General features: G+C 34.5%; 1 long non-coding RNA gene across 1 annotated transcript in view; it reads left to right on the forward strand.

Annotated features, from left to right (window-relative positions):
• Positions 1 to 13,660, forward strand: part of LOC123281450 (uncharacterized) — a 264,300-nt gene extending 250,640 nt beyond the window's left edge. The window contains exon 5 of the long non-coding RNA XR_011498909.1: positions 13,533 to 13,660. This is a non-coding gene — a long non-coding RNA (uncharacterized lncRNA). The remainder of the gene's footprint in view (positions 1 to 13,532) is intronic.
• Positions 13,661 to 22,871: the final 9,211 nt, after the last annotated feature.

Raw genomic sequence — 22,871 nt, forward strand, 5'->3', positions numbered from 1 at the left:
CAAGAAGTGTGGAGCATGCATATCTACAGAAAAGGCCTGAGAAAGCCTCAGAATCACTAGGAAGACTTATAAAAGGTATACCCCAAAGTCAGTCAGTAAATACTGGAGGAGGTGAACACTACTTCAAATGTGAAGACGGCATTGCAAGCCTTTGAGGACCATGAAAAAGCAAAGAAACATGGCACCACCAAAGAGACATAATAATTTTTCAGTAACTGACTCCAAAGACATGGAGATCCGTAATATATCCAATAAAGAATTCAAAAGAGCTGTTTTAAGGATGCTCAGTGAGCTGCAAGAAAACTCAGAAAGATGACTGAACAAAATCAGGAAAACAATGCAGAAACTAAATGAGAAGTTTAAGAGAGAGATAGAAATCATAAGAAAGAAACAAACAAAAATTTTGGAGAAGAAGAATATAAGGAATGAAATGAATAATGCTATAGAGACCATCAGCAGCAGAATGGATCAAGTAGAAGACAGAATCTGTGAAGTAAAAGGCATTCTTTGAAATTACCTAGTCAGAGAAAAGCAAAGGAAAAAGAATAAAAAAGAGTGAAGAAAGTATACATAAACTATGAGATAACCATTAATAAAAGCAATCTAGGAATTATTGCATTCCTAGAAGAAGAGAAGGAGAAGGGGCCAGAGAATTTGTTTAAGGAATTAATGATTGACAACTTCCCAAATCGAAGGAAAGATTTGGACATCCACATTCATAAAACTAATATGACATTCCAAAATTTCAATCCAAAATGACATTCTTCAAGACACATTATAATGAAACTGTCTAAATTCAAAGACAAAGAATTTTAAAAACAAAAAGAGAAAAAAAATCTCTCATATAAGGGAACCCCTTTAAAACTATTAGCAGATTTCTCAGCAGAAACCTTAGGGACCACAAGAGAATGGAATGACATACTCAAAGTGCTGAAAGAAAAAACACCACCAACCAAGAATACTTTATCTGTAAAAGCTTTCTTCAGAAGTGAAGACAAAATAAAGACTCACAAATAAGCAAAAGCTGAGTAAGTTCATTATCATCAGATCTACCATACAAGAAATGATGAAAGGAGTTATTCAAGCTGAAATGAAAGAACATTAATTAGTAACATGAAAATGTATTAAAATATACAACACACTGATAAAGGTAGTATAGAGTCAAATTCACAATATTCTGGTACTGTTACATGGTCATGTGTTAACCACTAAACTCTAAGATAAAGGTTAAAGTATTAAACAAATTAGAATAAATTTTGAAACAATAATTTGTTAATGGATACACAATATAAAAAGAGGTAAAGTGTGACATCCAAAACATAAAAGATGTGGAAGGGAGTAAAAGGGTAGAGTTTTGGTATGTGATTAAAGTTAAGTTATCAGTGTAAACTGGACTATTATATCTATAAGATGTATAATGCAAGCCTCAGGGTAATCACAGAGCAGAAACCTACAGTAGATACAGAAAAAAATAAACAGGAAGGAATCAAAGCACACCACTACAGAAAATAATCAATTCATAAAGGAAGACAGTAAGAGAAGGAAGAAAAGAACAAGGAAACTACCAAAGAGACAGAAAACAACTAAGTCCTTACTTATCAATAATTATTTTAAATGTAAATGGATTAAATTCTCTAATCAAAAAGGATAGAGTGGCTAAATTGACTTTTATAAAAAGACCCAAATACATGCTACCTACAATAGAGTCACTTCAGCTTTAAGGACACACAGAGGCTCAGAGTGAAAGGATGGAAAAAGAAACTCCATGCAGATGGAAACCCAAATAAAGTAGGGGTAGCTATACTTAGATCAGATAAAATAGACTTTAAGCCAAAAACCGTAAGAGACAAAGAAGGTCATTATATAATGATAAAGGGGTGAATTCATCGAGGATATAACATTTGGAAATATTTATGCACTCAACATTGGAACACCTAAATATATGACATAAATATTAACAGAAATGAAGTGAGAAATAGACAACAATACAGTAATAGTAAGGGACTTGAATATGTTACTTTAAACACTGAATAGATCATCCAGACAGAAAATCAATAAGAAATCACTTGACTTGAATTATTCTTTAGACCAAATGGACCTAGCAGACATATACAGAACATTCCATGCAACACCAGTGCAATACACATTCTTCTCAAGTGCACATGGAGCACTTTGCCAGATAAATCATACGTTAGGTCCCAAAACAAGTCTTAGCAAATTTAAGCAGAATGAAATCATATCAAGTATCTTTTCCAACCACAGTGGTTTGTAACTAGAGCTCAGTAGTAGAAGAAACCTGGAAAACTCACCAAAAAAAATGTGGAAATTAAACAGCATACTCCTGAACAACTAATAGGCTAAGGAAAAAAATCAAAAGGGAAATCAAGAAATATCTTGAAATAGGTGCCGTTACCATGGCTGGGTGGTTAAAGTTCCATGTGCTCCCTTTGTTGTCCTGGGATTTGCACATTCAGATCCTGGGTGTGGACTTACTCCACTCATCAGCCATGCTGTGGAGGCATTCCACATATCAAGTAGAGGAAGATTGGCACACATGTTAGCTCAGGGCTAATCTTCCACACACACACACACACACACACACACAAATCTTGAAAAAAAAATCAAGGACAACATACCAAAATTTATGGGATCCAGCAAAAGCAGTTCTAAGAGAGGAGTTTATAGTGATGAATGCCTGCATTAAGAAAAATAAGAGGCTGGTCTGGTGGCATAGTAGTCAAGTTGGCACACTCTGCTTGGACAGCCCAGGGTTTGCAGGTTTGGATACTGGGCACACACCTGCACACCACTTATCAAGCCATGTTGAGATAGCGTCCCACATACAAAATAGAAGAAGATTGGCACAGATATTAGCTCACCAACTATCTTCCTCAAGCAAAAAGAGGAAGTTTGGCAACAGACTTTAGCTCAGGGCAAATCTCCTCCCCAAAAACAAAGGAAAAAAAAGATCTCAAATGAACCATCTAACATTGCACCTCAAAGAACTAGAAAACAACAAAATAAAACCAAAGTTAGCAGAAGGAAGGAAATAACAAAGATCAGAGTGGAATGAATGAAATAGAGACCAGAAGAACAATACAAAATATCAACAAATCTAAGAGCTGACTTTTGAAAATATAAACAAAATTAACAAACTTTAGCTAGACTTGCTAAGAAAGGGAGAGAAGTCTCAAATAAAATCAGATATAAATTTTTCCATGTAGAAAATCCCAAATAATCAAGAACAACCAAAAAATTCTGGGACCAGTAAGCATGTACAGCAAGATTATAGGATATAAAATACACAAAAGTCAATTAATTTTCTAAGTATCACCAATAAACAGTTTGAATGAAATTAATGAAACATATGATTTATAATGGCACCGAGAAATGGAAGTTGCTCTTCAATGGGATAAGAATTAAACAAACTGCAGTATAAGCATACAATGGAATATTATTTAGTGATAAAAAGAAATGAGCTATTTGGCCAACATCTGACATCGTGGAAGCTTAAATGCATATTACTAAGTGGAAGAAGCAAAGGGAAAGTGCTACATATTGGAGTAATTTCAGCATAACAATAATAAAAGTAATATTGGATTATAACCTCAAGTATAAAATCAATGTATATGAGTGCAGATTCTTATAAATCAAAGATTAAATAAGTAAATGTGGGAAAAGGGACAACTCTCTCATGCAGAATAATTGCAAATAATTTATGTATATTTTCTGCCCTCAATGACGTGGAGCATAACTCCCCACTCCGTAAATTCCAATTGTTTATAGTAACTTCCTTCCAAAGGATACTGTATAGAAAGTGAGGGGAAAAAAGTAACTTTACAGTGGAAAAACCTGTCAAATTCTACCTTCGTCAGGTGATGAAGTTCAACATCAACTCTGGTAAGTCATGTTGACGTTATGTACCCTTGGTACAATGTGATAGCAATGGCAAAATGTTAACAATTGAAGAACTTAGGGAAAGAGCATGTAAGAAAGTAAAGGAGAGGTTGTTCCATGAGGCTAGTCAGACACAGAGGATGCTAGCCATTTACTGTATACAGGTTCATCCTTTCTGAAACTATTCTAGACTATTTCTAGTTATGTTTAAAACCATGATGTTATACAGAAAAATTTATCATAATTCATAAGGAAATAAACTGTTGTGGGTATGTCCTATAATTATATACGATTTTATATTTATCATGTAGGGATATGTTTGTACTATCCACAATTTAAGCAATTACAGCATTGTTTTTTAACTTACTTACTAAGACACCCATCACTGCAATTGTATAGTCAATAACCCCCTATTACTAACTTTGTATTAAATTCTTTGCCTCCTATTTTGTTTATTTCCAGAAATTCCACCAGATGATTTCTATAAGCATTTAATTTAATAAACGCCAGTGTTGATTTAGGTGGTATCACACTAGCATCACTTTTGCAAATAGCACTTAGACATTCAAAATAAATGAAATATCCTATATTATGAGAGAGGCATAATTGTACACATATGGGACACACATTAGAGGTTTTCATCACAAAATATTGTGTCTTTTTTTTTCTCCTTCTCCCCAAAGCCCCCAGTACATAGTTGTATAATCTGGTTGTAGGCCCTTCTTGTTCTTCTATGTGGCACACAGCTTCAGCATGGCATGATGAGTGGTTCTGGGTCCACCTTCAGGATCCGAACCGGTGAAGCCCTGGGCTGCCAAAGCGGAGGACACAAACTTAACTACTTGGCCACCACGGGGCCAGCCCTGATCATGAGTTTTATTCAATTCCTTTCTCACATTGTTCTTCTGCTTGGAAAATATTTATTTGGCCACTTCAGTTTCATATATGCCATCCATCCGTCCATCCAAGTTTTGTTCAATTTAATTTCTTCATGTGAAGAAAACCCCCACTACTACAAGCCACAGGAATAGCTTATTTCCTTTAGTCCCTTCAGCAAGCATATCAAATAGGTACTACGTAATAGGTACTGTTATCACCCAATGAGGCAATATGAAAAAAGTCATTAATATATTTTAATTAAATTATTTAAATTATTTTGAATTAAAATAAGCTAATATTTTTAAATGATACTGTTCACAATGTAATGAGTTTTTTAACATCTTTAGATTGATAGCCAAGAGATTTAAATTCTGATCTTAATTCTTCCACAAGCAAACTATGTACTTTTAAGCATATCCTTTAACTTTACTGAGCCTAGGATTTTACTGGTGTAAAGTAGGGGATATAAGATCAATGACGAGTCAAGGCCTTTCCAGGTTTGAAATTTTAGGACCGTTTACAAAGCAAACAATCAAGAGGATATGACGTTTGCAGATTAGGTTAAATCCAGATACTACTTAGTATGGAATTCATAATCTCTATTCCACTCTTGGCAGTATATGTGGGTTTATGCTTAAAGCTGGTAGTCATCTAATCTGTTATTCTTAGTTGATACCTGATGAATACTAAAATTTTGAATCTGAGAAAAAAAGTCTCAAACATCAGCAAAAGTCACAGATTATAAAGATAGAATTCCAGTACAATACGCTTCTCGGGACATCAAAATATCTTCAGTAATACTTAACGAAATTTAAAGAGAAACATTTTTCAATGTACTTCTGGGTTTACATCATTCAAGAAAAAACAAAACAAAACAGAGGGTCAAAATTTAGAAGTCAAGCTTGCATAGTGGTCCCTGTTACTCTCTTCTCTGCAAGTCTGTGATATCCGCCCTCAGGGACCTCAGCTGTCCTGTCAGGTCTGTGACTTCTAGGAATGGGATCTCTAATAGCTGTACTTTTAATTTAATTAATTTAACTTGATTTAGCAGGCCTAACACTCACCCATCCTACTCTACTCCATCCCTTAGAATATTGTTTATAAATATGCCACAGAGTTGTTCTCTTGACGTTGTGATGTGACAACTTACTGGCAGCTAACTCATCACCCAATTCTTTACAAGTTAAACACCCTCACTTGAAACTGATCATTTGGCCCCATAAAATTATCAATGGAAAACAAGCATGGAATTGAAATCATGTGACGGTCCTTGGTTATGCCATAATCATCTTAGTTTAGGCTGTCATAACAGACACCATTGACTGTACAGCTTAAACAACAAACATTTAAATCTCCCAATTCTGAAGTCTGGAAGTCTGAGATCAGGATGCCAGCCAGGTCCTGTTCTGGTAGGGATCCTGTTCCCGGTTTCTTCATGTGATGGAGAAAAAGGGAAAAGGAAGCAAGCAAGTCTCTCTTGTCTGCTTTTATGAGGGCACTAATCCCATCATGGGGGCTCCATTCTCCTGACCTAATCACTCTCAAAAGCCCCATCTCCAAATACCAATGCAATGGGGATCAAACATTGCACATATGAATTTTGCCGGGACACAGACATTCAGTCCATAGCAGTGATCATTGGGATAAACTGAAACTGTGATTAAACAAAAATACAAATTTCAAGTTATTACATAATTTAACAAAAATTCAAAATTTCAAATTATTATATAGGATCCTGGTTTGATAAATACTGACTGATAGAGATACATGTAAGTACAATTCCTACCCTACGTCACAAAACAAAATTTGAGAATGAAATGTTTTATAAAGAATATTTGTCATTGCATTTTTCTTTTGCAGTAGTCATTGAAACTTTTCACCAATGCTGAATTCTTTCCTTCTGTCTGGCACATGGAGACAGGAGTTCCCAGATCACTTGTGTTTGCTGAGACACATGACAATAGTTCTTGTGTGTCTCATGTCAAACACCATGTTTTCTATACAGGTCAGAACCCTCCAAAGCTCTTTATTATTTCTCTGTTGGCTTCCTGGAGCCTGCCTCACATTATAAATTTATCCAGTATTAACTGAGAGCTAACTACTCATCCAGTCATTTAATCAAATTTTATCTCGCTCCTTCTCTCCTCTATCTATCTACCTCTCTATGCATACACACACACACTCATACACACACTATTCCTGCTAAGACTGCAAATATTGTGTTGTAAAATCTGTTTTCTGTCCTTAAGGACTTATATTCTATAAACATCAACAAGTGTAAGCCTTTGGACAATGATTATGATGAATTACAGAAGATGCAATGATGGAGAATAGCGTGATGACCTTAGTTGATAATACTGTGTTGTATACTTGAAATTTGCTAAGAGAGTAGAATTTAAGTGTTCTCACTACAATTTTTAAAAAGGTAAATATGTGAGGTGATGGATGTGTTAATTAACTTGATGGTGGGAATCCTTTCACACTGAATATGTATATCAAACCACGACAGTTAGACTTTAAATATTTTGCTATTTTGTTTTTCAACTATGCCTCAATAAAGCTTAAAAAATGAAGGAATGTCAAGAGTTTACAGGTTTATATTAAAAGAAAAAATAGGATATTTAATCAACATTTAGTGGGCGAAATATATACATTCCTTAGATGCAACCTAATAGTTTCAAAATACTATTTATATGCTATTAATAATATTAGCTTTCTATGTGAAAAATATTCTATGAATAACAATCATAATCTGGCTACAAATTTAATATTCGTGCTGTATGATCTGGATTTTATATTTCCAGTCTGAAACTGTTTCCTATTTTCTAACTTGAGACAGTCTATTATTTTTCACAAGGACATTTCTTTTTTCTACCTAAAGGCAGAATGAAAAGGTAACCCATCCCTTCAAATTCAACTCTAAAATAAACGTTTGGTATTGTAATATTAAGAAATATTTTTTCACCCCTTTCTCTGGCTAGGTCTCCCAGTACTGTTAAATAATAGTGTAAGTAGGCATCCTTTTCTTGTTCCTTATCTTAGAGGACAAGCTTTCAACTTTTCTACACTGAGTATGTTAGCTGTGGGCTTGTAGTGTATGACTTTTGCTTTGTTAAGGTGTGTTCCTTTCATACTCAGTTTGACAGTTTTTATCATGAAAGGATGTTAATTATTACCAAATGCTTTTTCTGCATCTGTTGAGATGATCATATGCTTTTGGTCCTTCATTTTTTTTAATGCAATGTATCACACTTATTGATTTGTGTATGTTTAACTATCTTTGCATTCCAGGAATAAATCTGACTGATCATGTTGTGTGACCCTTTTTAATGTATTTTCTAATTTGGTTTGGTAATGTCGAGGATTTTTGCGTCTATGTTCATTAGGGATGGTGACCTATAATTTTCCTTTCTTGTAGTTTCCTTGTCTGGTTCTGATATCAGGGTAACAGTGGCCTCATAAAATTAGTTTGAGAATTTTGCCTTCTACTCCATTTCTAGGAAGAGTTTCAGAAGGATTGGTGTTAATTCTTCTTTAAATGTTTGATAGAATTCATCAGTGAAGTCATCTGGTCTGGGAATTTTCTTCATTGGGGGACTTTTGGTTACGGATTCACTCTCCTTAATAGTAATTGGTCAGTTCTATTTCTTTATGATTCAATCTTGGTAGGTTGTATGTTTCTAGGAATTTACCCATTTCTCCTAGGTTATCTAATTTTTTGTCATATAATTTTTCATGACAGTTTCTTATGGTCCTTAGTATTTCTTCGTTATCAGTTGTAATGCCTCCTCTTTCCTCTGTGATTATATTTTTTTGAGTCTTCTCTCTTTTTGTCTTAGTTTGTCTAAATCTTTGTCAGTTTTATCTTTTTAAAAAAAATCTCAGTTTCATTGATCTTTTCTATTTTTTTAGTCTCATTTTATTTATCTCTGCTCTGATCTTTGTTATTTCCTTCCTTCTAATAACTTTGGGTTCATTTTTTCTTTCTAGTTCCGTTAAATGTAAAGTTAGGTTATTTATTTGAGATCTTTTATTTTTTTTAATGTAGGTATTTATCACTATAAACTTCCCTCTTGGAACTGATTTTACAGCATCCCATAAGTTTTGATATGTTGTCTTTCCATTTCATTTATCTCAGGATATTTTTCTATTTCCCCTTTATTTCTTCTTTGACCCATTGTTTGTTCAGGAACATGTTGTTTTAAACTCCACATATTTGTATTTTTTAGTATTCTTCTTGAATTGATTTATGGTATCCCATAACTATGGTCACAAAAGATAATTAGTATGGTATCATCTTTTTAAAATTATTAAAGCTTGTTTGTGGCCTAACATGTCATCCATTCTGTAGAATGTTCCAAGAGTGTTTAAGAAGAGTGCATATTCTGTTGCTGTTGGATGGAATGTTCTGTTTATGTCCATTAGGTCCATTTGGTCTAAAGTATATTTCAAGTCCAATGTTTCCTTTTTGATATTCTCTCTGGATGGCCTATCCATTTATAAAGTGGGATATTGAAATCCTCTAGTATTATTGTGTTGCTCTGTGGTTCTGTCTTCATATCTGTTAACATTTGCTTTATCTATTAGGTGCTCTGATATTGGGTTCATAAATATTTATAAATGTTATATTTTCTTGTTAGATCAACCCCTTTATCATCATATAATGACATTCTTTGTCTCTTGTTAGAGATTTGACTAGGGTTCTAGATGTGAGGTCCAAACCCTTTGCTCCTCAGAGAAAAGCTGGGAGTTGGGTTTTTCCTCTGATTCTGTGGTGCTATGTCGGGGGTGAAGTTTATGGTGAGAGTGTGTCTCAGACTTTTATACCTGTTTTGATGTAGATATTTCTCATTTTCCTGATGTGTAGGAATCATTCACCTAGTTTCTGGGTTTCTCACAGCGGGAATTACTCCCTGGGTAGCTGCATGTATTTTAATTATATGCCAAATTATAATATAATCTAAAATATAACTTCTCAATCTATTTTTAGACATTTTTGTTAGAGAATTTCAAAGGAAATACTGCATGGAATAAGAATAACCTCCAAGAAGTTTTTACGGCTCTTTTCAATTAAAATATCAGTCATTCTTTTTCACAGATTATTGTAAAATATTTTATACAGTAGTGCTTTCCATGTGCAGAAATTTCAAAAAATGAATATTAACTATCTAAAGAGAAAACATAAAGGATGCAACGTATCTACCTAAGTTTTAGGACAAAATCTAAAATGCACTCACCTGAATGACAAAGGATCCATTTTAACCAAAAGAATCAGGATGAGAATAGTTATCAGGGAGTTTATAACCACTTCCTCCCTTCTGGGAATGCCTGAAGCAGGCATTTTAGAACTAATTCAGACTTTCTTGTTTGGGAAGCTCCTGGGCTAACTCATGTTATATGCATAGTTAGGGTTTGTCTGTCGCTTGGAAACCAAGATGCATCCCACCTTGATAAAGTGGACTCAGGAGGCTGCAGCTGACAGTTGTGGGGGAGAGAAGGCAGACAGAATGTCCTTGGCTATGACTTCTTGTTTTTATCCATCCTTAATAAGTACTAAACCTGGACGTTGGGTAAAACCTGTGATGTCTTGGAGTGTGTGGCAGTGCTTTACAGAGAGGTGGAATCCTAGGGCATTAAGAGTGAAGGAACAGGAAAATCAGGATATGCTAACTGCTACTACAAGCAACTCCTCAAAATCTTAACACAGTAACAGTTTATTGTGCACATACATTGGAGGTTAGTTGAGGGAAGGGGCTCCACTCCACACAGTCGTTCAGGAGCTCAGCATCCTTGTCTCTTGTGTCTTCACTTTCTTTTACGGTCATTGAATATTCTGTATTTAGCTGGTAGATGCATGTCGGTTTTAGGAGCCAGGAATGGAAGGGATATATGTAAAATCTATCCACATTCTGTATGTAAAATCTTATAGATATAACTTATTTACATGGCCTCACTTATGTGCAATAGAGGCTGACTCTGCCAAGGAGACGGGAAATGGACTATGATAGCATTTTGTTCCATATCACAATTAGCAAAAGGAATTAGCTAATAAATATTCTACTTTTTTCATGATGTTTTTTAATTCTTAAAAAGAATTTAGTATGCATCAGTGGAACAGAATGGAGAACTCAGAAATACATGTAAACAAATATGCCCAGCTGACTTTTGATCCAGGAGTAAAACGATTCAATCAAAGGATAGCCTTTCAAAATATAGTGCTGGAGCAATTGCACATCCACAGGCAAAGAGTAAACATCAAACTAAACGTCACACTTCACATGAACATTTACTCAAAATGGATCACAGACTTAAGTCACAAATACAGGACTTTCAGGAAAAAAACACAAAATCTTCAGGATCCAGAGTTAGGCAAAAAGTTCTTAGATTCAACACCAAAACGACAATCTATAAAAGGAAAAACAATGGATAAACGAAACCACATCATGTTTTAAAACTTTTGCTTTGAGAAAGAGCCTGTTAAGCGGATGAAAAGAGAAGCTAAAGATAGGGAGAAAATATTTGCAAACCACCTATCTGGTAAAGCACTGGTATGTAGAATATACAAATAAGTTTTAAAACTCAACAAAAAAAAAACATCAACCCAGTTAGAAAATGGGCAAAAGACATCGAGACACTTCAATGAAGTGGATATAAAAAATATAAATAAGCACATAAAATCATATTCCACATCGTTAGCCATAAGGACAATACAAATTAAAACTTTAGTAAGATATCATCACACACTTATCAGAATGTTTGAAATAAAAAATAGTGACAACATTCAAATGTTGGCAAACATGCAGGGTAGTTGAATCACACACATCCTGGTGGGAATGTGATATGGTACAGCCACTCTGGAAAAGGTTGGCAGATTCTTAAAAAGTTGGACATGCAACTACCCCATGCTCCAGCAATTACACTCTTGGACATGTATGCCAGAGACATTACAACTTATATTCCTACACACACGCAAATCTGTGAATGTTTACAGCAGCTTTATTCATGATCGACCAAACTGGAAACAACCCAGATGTCTTTCTACAGATGAATGGTTAAACAAACTTGTAGATCCATGCCATGAAATAATCCTTGACAATAGCAAAGGATGAAGAGTGAGACACACAACAGCTTGGAAGAATCTCCAGAAAATCAGGTTGAGTGAAACAGCCAATATCAGGAGGTTACATACATTACAGGGAGTGATGTAACTACTGTTTAGAATACGTAACAGTTTAGAAATGAGAAAATTACAGAAATAGAGAATATATTAGTGGCTACCAGAGGTAAGAGCAAAAGTGAGAGAAAAGTGTATGTGGCTTGAAAAGGGCACCCTGAGGGATTCTTGTGGTGATGGAAATGTTCTGTACCTTGACTGCATCAATGTCAATATCCTGCTTGGGATATTGTACCATAGTTTTATAAGATGTTATCATTGAGTACAGAGTAAATGGAATTTCTTTTTATTATTTCTAACAACTGCATACAAATCTACAATTACGTCAAGTTAAAGTTTGCTTTACTAGAGAAAATTTTAACATGTGATGATATACTTTTTAAAAATTTGCTCATTTTAACATCGCATGTTTAGAGTCAATATTTGATTAAGATTAGCTGCTGAATATTCAGATTTTTACACTGCATTTATTGTATCTTTAGTTTTAAATTAGACAGATGTTTTCATCTTTAAAATTATGTTTCTGAGGCGCATATGTGCTTTTCACCTGAATGCTATTCACAATTTTTCATTTCTACTAAAATTGCAGGTTACTTGAATAAAACCTAAGAGATGTCTTATTCAGTTTCACATTTAATATTTGAGTAATACTGAAAACAACTGGACATGTATGTACTTACTCTTTAAACTACCATGGCAAGTATTTATTTCTAAAGTGCATTCAAAAAATATAAAACTGGTGGGAAATTTTGTCCCATTTGTCTTTCTCTTCCAAAAAAGTAGTTTCTTTGTTAATAGAAAAATATTGGTATGAAAAACATTAATTTTAATTCTCCTAATATTATAATGGAATGTTTACTCAATTTTCATTATATAATTTCATAAAGTGGAGTCCTGAAAGCTCAGCACCTATCAAAGTGATTTTGCTAGCATAATCTACATTCACAGGACAACAGATTTATAATTTCATATCTATTTTACACACAAAAATGATATATTCTAAGCAATTATACAAATAAGTATATTTTTGTCACTTCAGCATGGCCATATTTGTTTGTCATTATAAGTGAAAGTTCAAATACTGCCAGAGCCAATTCCTTTTAAAGTCATGAAAGTTTATGCTCTTGAACATCTTTAGCAGCATCTCCTCTGAAATAAACTACTTATGAATCTTGTGATTGAAACTGGATTGATATTTCATATTAATTCTTCAAGCAATTAGCTGTTCTGCATTTAGCATCTTCATTTTCTTTTGCAAAAATTGTTTCTGGTTTATCTCTCGTGTTTATTTCACTTTTTCTCTGAAATAAGGGCAAGGGAATAAATTTCTACCCACTTTAGGGCAAGTATCCATATTTAATGGTATTTACATTCTAAGGTATTTGCACAAACAAAAGAAAATGAAAGCAGTGAGTCAGACTAAAAAAATCTACAGTAAAAATTGATTTTAGTGATATAAATAAGATTTTTCTTAAGACATTTGATTTGTATTGCTACAGAAACCAAAATTCTATTCTTAAAAAGAGTTTGTGACTCTTCGGTATGCAAAACAAACCTTAGGCTTCCAATGTTCCATTGGCAGGAAGCCAGCTGGAACTCCTGTGCAGGTCGGAGGAGAGCGCATTCTTCGTCTACTTCAAATGTGGCCCAGGACAGTAATGGAAAAAGTTAAGAACTCTCTCCATGTGGAGACCCTAGTCCTCTCAAGGTAAGAATCAGGCATAACCAGAGAACACTCTTCACCCCTTTCGATGTCTTCCCTGTGATATTTTACAACTGCTTGGACCAGTGATCTTTGTATCTTACATCCTTCCCCTTTCCAAAAGGGAGTATTTATTGTGGTGATCTTGTTCCTGTTCTATTATTATGGGTTGCATGAGTACTAGAGAAATTTCCTTCATTTTTCATTTTCTTGTTCAGAGTTTCTCTATCAAGAGCAGTGACAACGGAATAGCATATAAGAACAATGTGCATCATCCAGAGATCCCAGACTTTGACCTCGATACAATGACATGATAGAATTTAGATGATATTCCTTGGGAACGGGGCAAGTATATCTTACATAAAGGAAGTATACTAACCATACATTGTGTTCAGAAGGCCACACGCTACTTTTTATTAGTATTGCTCGCAAAACATCTATTTCTCTTTCTTTGGAGTGTATGATATGGGGTCGCACTTCTCAACCTTCTCTGAAGTTAGGTGAGGTCATGTCAGATATTGGCCAATGAAATATGAACAGAAGTGACTGAGTCATTTTGGGCAGAAACTTTAAAAGACAGTGCACAATTCACCTTAATAAGTGAATGTATTGAATGAGATGGATCCCCTGTCAACAGGAGCCCTGATGACTGTGATGAAGAGAGCTCCCCCTTCAACCTACATTAGCCAAGCAGTGTGAGTGAAGGTCAGGAAGACATCACCTGTTGAGATGAATAAACCCAGCTTATGTATAAATTACACTCGAAGAAGACATGATGCAATCATTATTACATAGATGGAAATATAGTTATATAGAATACTGGAGAGAGATGGAGAGATTGATTTATTTTACGGAATTGGCTCATGTGATTGTGGGAGTTTGCTGGTCCAAAATCTGCAGGGCAGGTCGGCAGGCTGGAGACACAGGGAAGAGCTGATGTTACAGCTCAAGTCTGAGGGCAGAATTTCTTCTTCCTCTGGAAAAGTTCAGTCTTTTTCTCTTAAGTTCAGTTTTTTTCTCTTAAGGCTCACCCTCACATTTTTGGAGGATAATCTATACTTTCAATTGAATCTACTGATTCAAATGTTAATCATGTCTAATACTTTCACTGCAACATCTCAATGGGTGTTTGAGTATCTGGGCATCAAAGCCTAGCCACGTTGACACATAAAATTAACCATCACAGGGGCATACTGGGACTTATCTCTTTCAGATTCAATATTTTCTTCCATTTCCTGTGTTTTAACAAAGATAAGAAGGAGAGAGATGGTCAGTTCTGGGGGGTAAAATGTTTCTATGAGGAAGCAACAGGTTTTTCCAAATATAATTTCTATCAACTGCAATACAGAAGAGAACCTTAGGAAGGTTTGTTCTCTATCTTCTGATTCAGGCCGCCCATTAGAGGAACTATGATTAAGTATCTAGTGTTGAAATATGCAGTTTCACATTCTTCCTATGTTAAGATTGAATACCACAGATCTGACTATCCACCCAAAACTGCAATCTTTTCAAGAGTGTAAGCCTGTGAGAAGATGCCATTGGACTCGTGGCTCCTATTAGGTACAGAACTTCACAAGCAGCTCTTCTTGAGGTCAAAAAGGTATCCACGAAGTGGGAAAAACAAATAAACAAAAATAACCTTGTTGTTTGTAAATGGATCTTGTCTTCTGGTCTAAAAAGTCACAGAAGATATGATCTTTTTTCCCCCTCAATCCTTTTTATTTAATAGAGGGCCGTTTTCACTGGAATCTTCTGTAAGTTTGAGATTCATTTTCTATATTGTTGTTGTGGGAAATATTCATAAACCATCAAAAGTGTTACCAGTGGGCAAGAATTTTCTTAGTTTGAAATCCTGTGTTTATTTTTCCCTTGTGTTTTTTATTTTTAAAATAATTCCCAGAAAAGCTTATCCTACTGGTGAAATATAAATGAACATATTTATAACTATAATCAATTTAATCATCAATAAATGCATAAAACATTTTAAATCTGAGTGATAAATGCGTGTGATAAATATATATTTACACCTATAATTTTAAAGCTATACTTCAATCTTAAAAAGCTAATGTTATGAAACTATTCATCATCAAAACAACAGTCTCTCTCCATACCCCTTCTCACCCTGCTTCAACTTTATTCACGGTATCATTTCCTTGTTTCATGGGGTCAATGTCATCTTGAGTGTGTATGAGGATACTAACCAGGTGGGTTTTTTGTCTCTTTAACTCTGTCGATTAGCTGTATTGACTTGTTCTACCCACCTAGTCCTTTTCTGTCTTTGTTCTTTGCAACATTGGATTTTCTCATGCGACTGTACGTCTCTGATCACACTGATGTGCGTCACCGAGATTGAGGAATCCTATGGTTTTCTAGGCAAGGGCATAGGTAGGTTCACATAGTCTCTATGGACTGTGCAATCATGTATGTACCCGAGTATTTATACTGGAACATCTGCTGCAAGAATATAGGAACAAGCACAAGGCTTCAGCAGAACTGGAGACAGATAAGGGAGTAGAAGAACAGGTGTATTTCTCAAGGGCTTGGGGAGAGAGAGCCTGGCTTGAGCACTGGAGCTACTGTTTACTAGGGGTGGAAACCAGGACTGTGTTCTCAAACTCTCTGTGCCTTTGTTTCTAAACCAGGCTAAGATAATATTTGCTAACTGTTTTAGTCCATTCTGGGTGCTATAGCTGAAGAGTGTAGACTGAGTGACTTATAAACAACACAGATTTATTCCTCACAGTTATGAAGACTGAAAGTCCAGGATTCAGGCATCAGCACATTTGGTGTCTGGTGAGAATCCTCTTCCTGGTTCATAAACATTTGTCTTCTCGTTGTATCCTCACATAGCAGAAGGGGCAAGGGAGTTCTCTGAGGTCCCTTTTATAAGGACGCTAATCCCACTCGTGAGGGCTCTGCCCTCATAACCTAATCACATCCCAAAGGCTCTACCTCCTAGCACCATCACATTAGGGATTAGATTTCAACATATGAATTTTGAGGGGACACAAACATTCAGTAACATTTATTTTCTTACTGCCAGGTTCAGCCCTGAGTCTTCATTAGTTCTTACTTAATTTTTATTGTAAGTATATTAGATAAGTGCTATTATTATCACTATTGTATAGATTTGTAAATTTATAATTAGGGAGATTAGAACATTCTCCCAGGAACATGAAGAAGAAGAACCAGATTTTCAATTTGGATTTGTTTGGCACAAAATTTTGTTATTAACCACTGACCTATGCTGCCACTGTCCGTGAGACTCCATTATAATGCAGAAGTACCTAAGTTCCCAGTACTCAAGAATTCAGTTCTGCTGAGAACTAATATTTGCCTCACCTCAATCCTTGAGCATTTTTCCCCAACTTTCTGGTCACCCATTCCCGTGCCCATTCATAATCTTAGCACCTTTACAGCAATGATGTGGTCCTATCTTTCCTGATTTTTTATCTTAGCTTTCCCCCTGGCTATGCTGTCTTTCATTTTCCTTGATATGTGAATACATGGACATATCACAGGGCAATGCCACTTGGGAGCTGTCCCTGTCTTCAAAATCTTGATTCCTTTCTTTATCCCATGAAAATTCCTCACCTGGTCTGTGAGGGTTTCCTTGATATGATGTGGATGTAAGGAACTTTGTAAGAGAGTGAAATTGGTGTGAAATATTGAATCCTGTACCTTTCGCAATCATCAATTGTTGGATAAGTAGAATAAAACCTTACAAATACAAATATTTGAAAAGGAATGGTATGGATGACAGATTTTATTAATGTCTGGAAATTTCACAATGAAAGAATCCTGGAAGACCATTACATATATATTTTTTATAGGTAGAGGAACTTTTGGAGTAATATAAATCATAGTCTACAAAGATAGCCAGTATGACATGAATGGTTAAGTAGTCAGTTGGGTGAAAACTTGCCCAAAACACATTTGGAGTTATATTAAATGGTTGTAGACAAATTTGGATTATCTTTTCCTCAAATTCAATGGTGAAAGAGATCTCCTATGTTGTATGTCAGTGAGCAGGAAGAGAGATTGTTCAAAAGGCATAATATAGACAGATAATTCAGGAAACTGGGAAAAAGTTACAGTTCCTTTTTAATAATAGAAAGAGTGTTCAATAATATATTTTGAAATAAATATAAAGGAACCCAAAGCTCAGCTACTAGCATGACAGATAATCATAACAAAGAACCTGCGAATACCTTTGAGTAATTGGTCATTCATCTCTTGTACTTTGTATTTTATTTATTTTATTTTCATAATAGTTTGTTTATTCTCCCTTGCTGTCTTTATAAAAGATGCCAGCAACAGGTCAAAATTAGCTAGCCATGGCAGCCATATGTGTGACACCACTCTGCTTCTTCTCTTATGCACATTCTTAATGAAAGTACTTGTTAGTGCACATGATCTGTAGAATCCAAATCATATCTGGTGTCCAAACCATACCCGGTGTCCAGCGTGGAAGGAATTATGGGTCAATAGGAAATTTGCCTTTCAGACTTGACACTCTAGAAAATGAGTGAACTTGTACTCAGAGAACTTAGTCACAGTAAACACAAATCCTCTAAAAATATTATCTGCTGATACATCTTCATTACCAGCCATCTTCAGGTGGAAGGAGGCTTGATCTCAGGCCAGTTAGGAAAGAGTGGCCCTGCAAATGTTCTTGAGTTAGCCAAAGGACATTTGAGAAGAGCAACTACAACCAAGATTGTGCAAGTGAATATGTTACTTCAGAAGATTAAATAATTTAAAGTCCCTCTTTTTTGACAAAGAATGCAAACTTATGAACACAAAAGTGAATATTTACAATAAAACATAAAAATGGTATTAAAAGCATAATAATGGAATATCATGGACAACTTCAAAACAATAAATCCAACAACATAGATGAAGTTTTAAAGTTTCTTCAAGAACATAATCGATCAAAGCTCACACAAGAAGAAATAGATAACTGAATAGCTCTATATCTGTTGCAGAAATAGAATTTATTGTTAAAAAACTTCCCCTGAAAAATATCCATGTCTAGATGGCTTCACTGGCAAGTTCTACCAATATTTAAGGAAGAAATGATAGCTGTGCTATACAAACCCTTCCAGAAAACCAAAGAGAAGAGGGAAATTCACAGTTCATTCTATGAGGCCAGCATTACTCTGATATCAAAAATCAAAGATATTAAATACAGAATGATACTACTTACAAGGTAAATACAAAAAGTTCTAACAAACTTCCAGTAAATCTAGTAAAACAACATATAAAAAAGATAACATATAATGAGTACGGGAAGTTTATCCCAGGATGCATAGTTGTTTAGTGTTTGAAAATTAACCAACATAATACAACATAATAAAGACTAAAAATGAAAAACTACAATCAAATCTATATATGTAGGAAAATCACTTGAAAAAATTCAGCGTGCATCCCTGATAAAATTTTTCAGCAAAATAAGAATAAAAGAGAAATTTATAAAACTGATAAAAGGCATAAATGAAAAACAGTTAACATCATTAATGGTCAAAGATTGAATGATTTTCCCTTAATATCAGGAACAAGACAAAATGGATCCTCTCACTACATCAATTCAACCTCATGTTGGAGGTTCTAGCCAGTGCAATAGGGCATGAAAAAGAAATAAAATAAAAAGGAAGAGGTAAAAACAGCTCATAAGCTAGGCTCCATAGGAAAATCCTATGAATTCTATTTTCAAAAACTACTAGAATAAAAAAATGAGCTGAACAAGTTTGCAAGACACATTATCATTATCCAACTTTCAGTCATATTTCTATGTTAGCAATGAACAAATGGAATTTGAAATTTAAATTGCATTAGCATAAAATAGCATTAAAATATGAAATACTTTGGGATAAATTACTTAAAAGTTGTGCAGAGCTCTAAAATAAAAGGTGTACAACATCAAGAGTAATTAAAGAGGACATATGGAGAAATACATCACTTTTAAAGATTAGAAGACTTAATATAATTAAAATGTCCATTTTCCCCATATTTATCTATAGATTGATGTAATGTGATTCCAAACAAAATTGCATCAGAAGTTTTTGGTAGAAATTGAGAGATAAATTTTAAAATTTATTTGATAATCCAAATAGATAGCCAAACAATTTTGAAAAAAGGGAACAAAGTTGGAAAGCTTAAACTCCCAGACTTTAAGACTTCTTATAAAGCTATAATAAAGACAGTGTGTGGTGTTAGCATTATGACAGACAAATACATCATCAGAATGAAATAGTGATTACAGATAAACATCCACATGTATATAGTCAGTGGACTTTTTATTAAAGTATAATAGCAATTCAGTAAAAACAAAAAGGATAGTTTTGCAAGATGCAAAGGCAAAAACAAACAAACAAACTTCACTCCATACCTTGTTCTATAAACAAATATTAACTCAAAATATGTCAAAACTAAACTATAAAACTGCTAGAAGAAAATATAGGAGAAAACATTTGCGACAATAAGTTAGGCAAAGACACCTACCATTGTGTCTATCGTGTCTATTGTAGACACAATGCTAAAAGAATGACCCATAAAAGAACAAATTGATAAATTGGAGATAATCAAAATTAAAACTTTTGCTTTTAATAAGACACTGCTAGGAAATGAAAAAAGGTCAAGGGCTAAGAGGAAAATACTTATACATCAGAGATAAGATAAAATACATCGTATCCAGAATATATAAAAAAGGATCAAAACTGGATAATAAGAAAAACAGCCCAGATAAAAATGGACGAAAGATTGAAACAGACACTTCACCAAAGAAGATATACAGATAGCAATTTAGCACATGAAAGACACTCGACTCATTAGTTATTTTAAGTAAACTCAAATGAAAGCCACAGTGAAAAACTACTAGCCACCTAAAGAGTAAAAACAAAAACAAAAACAAAAAAAAAACAAGACCATCCATACAAAATTTTGGCAAAAATGTGTGGGAAATCGAATTCTCATACAATGCTAGTGGGAATGTAAAGTGATACAATCATTTTGGAAAACAGATCAGCAATTCTTTAAAAAGTTAAGTACACACCTACCACATATTCATTCCCCTCCTAGGTATTTGCCAAAGAGATATAGAAGCACGTATCCATATAAAGGCTTATACATGAGAGTGCAAATCAGGTTTATTTATATTATTCAAATTCTGGAAACAATGTTCATCAAAAGATGAATGTATACACAAATTATGGCCTATTCACCCGATGGAATACTTCTAAGAAATGACGAAAGAAATCGACTATTGCTCCAACAACATGGATAAATGTCAAAATAATTATGCTGAATAAAAGAAGTCATACAAGAAAGAGCAAAAATATTCTATTTACACAAAATTCTAGAAAATGTAAAATAATCAGTAGTGATAGAAAGAAGACCAGTGTTGCTTAGAAAGGGCGTAATGAGCAGTCAGGGTTGGAAGTCAGGGTCTACAGGAGGATATGAAGAAAATTTTTGAGATGAGGGAGATATTATTTTGATTGCCATTATCATTTCATGGATGTATACACATATCAAAACTTGTCAAATTATACACCTCAAACATGTCATTTATCTTATCTTTATTGAGATGTGATATCTTTTTTAACTACTTATCTTACTCAATAAACTAGTTAAAAGAGATATTTGAAAAATCATAAATTTAAAGAAGTTAACATTTGCATAAATACCACAAACACAAATATATATAATTACTGATACATATTAATAATATTTTTATATATTTTTACAGTATCTTTGAAGTTTTCATATAGTACTGATTTTGTTGTATTTTCTAGAGAGAGAATAGATAATTTGATCTCACCAATTACTGGTCAAAATTTATTATGGGTGCTTGGATGCATAAAACGTAACTTTATACTTGGTACCCTTTACTTCAGCTATAGTGTTCTCAAACATTTCAATTCAGTTAAATTGTCATATAATTTCCTTCAAAAAAGGGAGTGATCACGTTGTCTCATTTAGCTACTGCCATAATGCTACTCTGTGACAAAACTCTTCCAAACTCAGTGGCTTAGGTAAGAATTATTCATTCTCATGGCTCTATGGGTTGACTGGCATTTAGCTGGTCTAGGCTGGCTCAACTGTTGGCTAGGACAACCCTACTTCTCACTGAAGTTCTGTGGATCAGCTGGGTGGTTCTGCTCTGTGTTTTTCTTATTCTCTTAGGACTGAGAGCAAACCAGGGCATATTTTGCTCATAGCAATAGCAGAGGAAAGCAGGCAAGCAGAACTATGTTTGGTCTCTGAGGGCCCAAGCCAGAACTTGCACATTGATATTTCCACCTCATTCCTTTGAGCAACATAAGTCAAGGATCAGGGAAGTGTGATTTCCTTATAATAGGAACATAGCAAATATGTGCATGAATAGAGATGTGCAGGAACCGGGCTAATTCTTCAATGCATGACATGCATTTATCATTTATATGCTGAATTACTAAGTATACTCCTTCGAGGAGGTAACTACTCTTGTGACTAGAACTGGGTCTTCTGCCTATGTTTTTTATACATCTGATGATTGGAAGAATTTTGTAAGTTTAGCTGCTGGATGCACAGATTTCAAACTTTGTATTTTGTCAGCTACCCACATATTTACAATGCCAGGTTATGTTCATACAGCAACTCAACCCTTGGCCATGAAAATTTGTCACCATGCTGTATAAGTGGACAACATGCACTAAAGAAGCATTGCTGAGGACCATTTACATACTGGGAGTGTTGTTCATGGAAATAACTGCAAACCGTATAATCAGATCACTTGTGTTCTCAACCCAGGTTCCCTTTTACTGGACACCAAAGTGTCTGTAGCCACGCCATATCACTCAATACAAGGGAAAGTGAGGCAAAGGGCAAATTGGAATGGAAATAGAAAGCTGTTTTAATCAATTGTGATTTTAGAAATTGTATGAAAATACACTATTGTGTGAAATATATAGTGCATTCGTCCCAGTTCTTCGGAAAGGGTAGGACAAGTGAAGGTCTCAAGCTCAAGCTTGCTTTTTCTGAACAAATCCATCTTTGCCTTAAGTCTTGTCTTGACTATTTAAGCTACATGCACGTTGGGCTCACTTCAGCAGTCAATGAAAAGTCTGCGTAAACTCTTCCTCAATCATTCTTAAACTAAACATATTAATGTAGCCTCAGTATATCAAACTTAGCAGGGTCAATTTAATTCAAGTATTTACTAATAACTACTATATC

The sequence above is a fragment of the Equus asinus genome, chromosome 27 (assembly GCF_041296235.1).
Source record: "Equus asinus isolate D_3611 breed Donkey chromosome 27, EquAss-T2T_v2, whole genome shotgun sequence".
NCBI classification, from domain to species: Eukaryota; Metazoa; Chordata; class Mammalia; order Perissodactyla; family Equidae; genus Equus; species Equus asinus.